The 4,851-nt window shown below is 47.0% G+C and overlaps 1 long non-coding RNA gene across 1 annotated transcript; it reads left to right on the top strand.

The window, feature by feature from the left end:
- Nucleotides 1-1,904: 1,904 nt before the first annotated feature.
- Nucleotides 1,905-4,513, top strand: LOC141042122 (uncharacterized). The gene is made up of 3 exons (XR_012203943.1): nt 1,905-2,996; nt 3,138-3,352; nt 3,501-4,513. It is a non-coding gene; the product is annotated as an uncharacterized lncRNA (long non-coding RNA).
- The last annotated feature ends 338 nt before the right edge of the window (nt 4,514-4,851 follow it).

The following is a 4,851-nucleotide window of genomic DNA, read 5'->3' as shown; positions in this document are numbered from 1 at the left end:
ACGAGCAATTTTTCACTGGTACCTGAAACCCAGTAGAAGCAACCATGTGCGTAATGGCGCGACACGAACCAAAACTTCCACGTCGATAACGCAAAGCCAGGTAACGAGTCGATGTGGATCAGGGATGTAATGGCTCGCCATTGCCCTGTGGAGGAAGAGAAACAGCGGCCATCGGCTTAGTTTTGAGCAGCATCATCCAGATCACTCTGAATGACGTCCCCTCAGTAGTAGCAGCTGCCTCCTCGTCGTCGCCGGGAGGGGCGAGGAAGGATTCGCCGAAGCACGGCCCTTCAGTCGCGAGCGCGACAACGATCGAAATGGCTAGGTCACCGGGGACCGGGGGGAGCAGGAGATACTGCCGGTGCAAGGGGTCGCACACCACCATCTCCTTGAAGACGGATCCGAGCTCGTCGTGACGGCTGGGTCTGTCAAGGAAGACGCGGCCGTCGCTGACTTCCCGCATGGACCAGTCCAAGGAAGACCCGGGGAGGAACTCGAAGTCGAAGTCGGCAGCTTTGGCGACGGCGCGGGCAGCCGGGCGGAGGGGTGAGGCGGTACCGCGCGGTGGAAGCCGCTGTAGTCGAGGAAGCCGAGGAGGGGCGCGGGGTGGAGATTGCAGAAGCGCCGGAGGAAGGCGCGGTTGGCGACGAGACGGCGGAAGGAGACGCAGGCGGCGGAGGCGCGGATAAGGTCCTCTGGGGTGGGAAGGCGGAGGAAGATATCCGCCAGGAGCTTGTCGGGGATCGCCGACAAGGCCATCTTCCGACCGCTCTCCGGCGTCGGTGCAGGCGGCGGCGGCAGCGGCGGTGTGGGAGTTCGCACGAGGTTGTGTGTGCGCGCTGCTGCGAGTGAGCCGACGACATAAAAATTGAGCCCTGCGAGATGTGTAGCCTGAACACACGGAGTGGGCCGTAGCTGGCCTCCTACATCGACACTCCGGACTGGCTGGCCTATATAATCCAGTACAAGCGATTTGCATTACATATGTTCGGTTTTCTCAAATTATCGGTTGCAGTAAAAAGGATATTAAGAACACTGAATTTTGAAAATACAATGAATTTTTAAAATGCTCACAAATTTTAAACAGTTTTCATGATAGAAAAATGTTCTCTAGGTTAGATATCTACTACCCCTAGAGTCCAACTAAGCATGTTAGCCGTCTAAAACGATCTAATGGCCTAAAATCTCTACTAACAAAAAATATCGGTAACGAAACCCGCTACCGCTTTGTCTCTCTCCAACTTCTCGCCATCCACACGCCCCCTTCTCGCCAACTGCTCGGCACCACCTGCCGCCAACCTCTCGGCCCCGCCACCGCCGCTCACGCCCCAACCGCCCCTTCACGCCGCCAACCGACGTGAGCAGACCGACGTTGGCGGACCAGACCGGGGGTTGGCGCCCACTGCTTTTCTGGGACTACGGCCAAACGCCGCCGTGAGCAGAGGCTGCACACGCCCCCGACACTGGTGGCCGAGCGACCGACGCCGGCGGTCGATCGGCAGCTCCGCAGGGGGGGCTTAGCAGCACGCCCCCGACGCCTCGGCCTGGGACTGCCGGTGTTGTGGTTCCTGGCTGCCCTGGGGTTGGGGTTGCTGACTGCCGACACCGACGCCGAGGCCTCCGGCCCAGATGTTGCTGCCTACTGGGCATGCAAACTGATGAATCCTCCCGTGAGCCACCATGCATCTTCAATTGTTAGATTAATACAATTCGCAAGCTTCCCTGTTATCTTCAAGAGGTCGAGTAGTGACTTCAAACACATTGTCTCTATATGAAGTATAAGATCGGCCATGAATTATTCTCTTATTACTGCGACAGGAAAGAAATTGGGGCAACTATGTGTCACCTTCCACATGCCCAAGAAAATATACACCTTCGTAGGCACGAATGTTATACAATTTACGCTGAGTAATAAAAAACATGGCCGAGTTTGATTGATTTCATCTATTTGTTACTTCACTTTTTGTTTTTATGTGTTAACTTTTAGTTTCAGTTGTGAGTTTTGAAGCACAACTATTCCAGATTGTTCTACTACTATTTGAACGTGCTATAATGGTGTTTCAGTTGCTTGACACTGACAATATTGTATTAATGAAAATAGATCTATTCAGTGAATTTTTGTGATTAATTTTTAAACCTGCATAATGGTATGCATAGACTATATATCTCTACAAATAGCATGGTGCTTTCTGCTTTATGGCTTCATCAGGAAGATAACTTGGATGATCATTTAGCAAAAACAAATCATGACTTCCTGCTTATTTCATACTTGAAGATAATTTGAGTGATCATGTAAGAGAAGATGCCTTCTTCTGCTTATGTTCCAAACATGAAAATAGGCGCAGCTATAATTGAGAGTTTATCCAGACCTTCATTTATGTGCTCAGCTATATGTGACATGTTCCAAATATACGGAGTGTACTCCTGCATCAGATCCATTAACTATATGTTTCTTGTTACAAATTTCTATTTACAGATGGACAATCATAATCCAGGCGCTTCTCTGTCGGGAACCGGGGAACGTTCCCCATTTACAGACCCGACGAACGCACCAGTTAATGTTCATGGGAATGAAAATCCCACGTGTCAAAATCTGCGAGAAAAAAAAATCAAAGGGTGCTCAAAGTTGGTATGCCCGACTGTCCGATGAGAAAAGAGCGGAATACCACCAGAAGCGACATACATTATACAAAGAAAAGAAGGCGGCAGCGAAGAAGACAGCTAACCACGAGCAAGTGTCGCAAGCACCTGCTTCTTCCTTGATGGGTGTGCAACGTACCCCTTTGAGCAACATAACCAACACACTCGATGATGGTTCGTTCGTTAACTTCGGGCCTACTGTATCAATGGTAATTATATCAACAGTAATGTCTTTCCTTTCATCTTGTGTCGTAGGTATATGTACGGCTGCAACCTCGGTGAGTACTAACCATCAGACCGAAGATATGAGTGTTCGATGCAAGAAGCGAACAGTGACAACGGTTCCTGACACGAAAGTAGGCACAACTATACTTGAGAGTTTATGCAGGCCTTCATTTATGTGCTCAGCTATATGTGACGTGCTCCAAGTAGAGGTAGTGTACTCTTGCATCAGATACATTGACTATATGTTTCTTGTTACAAATTTCTATTTACAGGTGGAGGATCATAATCCAGGCGCATCTCCGTCCGCAACGGGGGAACGTTCCTCGACGAACACACCAGTTCATGTTCATGGGAATGAAAATTCAAAGGGTGCTCAAGGTTGGTATGCCCGACTGTCAGAAGAAGGGCGTTATCTTGTCTGGTCGTGAAGTTGTTCATTCTCACTTCAACATACAACTAACCTCTGATAAAAAAACTTCTGGAAGAGGTACAATTCTTGCTGATCACATTGTATGTTGCTATGTTTTGATTCTTCCTGGTTTATCATGAGCTTGGACATTGATAATCTGAATTGAGCCATGCGTTTTCACCTCCTAAAGCTGATATGTATCTGAATTCTTTGTTGCATGTTTCAGGGTCAGGGTTGAGATGAGGCATGTATTTGAGTTTTCAAGCTATATGGCAAGGCGTGTTTCTATCCAGAGTTGTTATGTTTAGTTAATGGAATAGAGATATACTAGGTATTTCAGAAGGAAATATGCATACAATGCTAAATGTAACTATTTTATGTCTCACTATAAGACAGTGTCAGCTGCATATACATTTTGCAGTATTACAGAGTTCTATAATGGGGTCTCTTGTATGCTCAGTCTTCCTTGAATTTCTTCTACCATAATAGTCTACTGAACAATAAAGCACAATAGCTGCTACATCATGCTGTGTATATTAACATGTTGCTATATACTCTATGTTGGTGTCATTTTGACATTCTGTATTTTGTTTTGCTATGGTAGTATTTGACTCCTTTTTTGTGTCATACAGAACACCCAAAATGAGATAAAGCTAAAGGCAGAGACCTAATTTAATGAGTTGGGAGGCATGTGCAAGAGGGAGGGGTGAGATTAGGGCTCATGGGCTATTCAAATAATCACAAGGACGTGTTTTGGGTGCGATTTGGGGGCTTTACCTTTCACATACTTAGGAATACCAATCCACCATCGTAAGCTGACAAACAGAGAATGGAAGTGCATCGATGACCGATTTGAAAAGAAACTGAGTTGCTGGAAGGACAAGCTCATGTCATACGGAGGCCGACTAATTCTGATAAATTCGGTTCTCACGAGTATGCCTATGTTTCTTTTGTCGTTCTTCGAAAGTCCCAGTTGGAGTTAGGAAAAGACTGGACTTCTATCGATCACGATTCTTTTGGCAGGGTGATGAACTAAAAAGAAAATACCGTCTAGCCAAATGGGATATCATCTGTAGACCGAAAGACCAAGGGGGTCTTGGTATTGAAAATCTTGAAGTTAAGAACAGATGTCTTCTCAGCAAGTGGCTGTGGAAGTTATCAAGTGGGACTGATGCCACTTGGGCGCAAATCCTCCGAAGCAAGTATCTTCAAACCAAAACTTTGTCTCAGGTGACAGTAAGGCCGACTGACTCACCCTTTTGGAAAGGGCTTATGAAAGTTAAACTATCCCTGTTTAATAGGACAAAGTTTATTATTGGTAACGGTGCTAGTACGCGATTCTGGGAGGATACTTGGCTCGGAGAGACACCCTTGGCCATTCAATACCCGTCTTTGTATCGTATTGTTCAACGACGTGAGGTGTTTGTTGCAACGGTACTTCAATCTATCCCCCTTAATATTCAGTTCAGAAGGGCGCTAGTGGGCAGTCGTTGGGAAGAATGGCTCCGTCTAGTAAGCAGACTGATGGAGGTTCAGCTTTCTCAACAACCCGATGAACTACGCTGGAAGCTTACTAC

Source organism: Aegilops tauschii, chromosome 2, assembly GCF_002575655.3.
Source record: "Aegilops tauschii subsp. strangulata cultivar AL8/78 chromosome 2, Aet v6.0, whole genome shotgun sequence".
In the NCBI taxonomy this organism is placed as follows: Eukaryota; Viridiplantae; Streptophyta; class Magnoliopsida; order Poales; family Poaceae; genus Aegilops; species Aegilops tauschii.
Note: the sequence above shows the minus strand (reverse complement) of the source record. Positions and strands in the feature narration are given on the sequence as shown.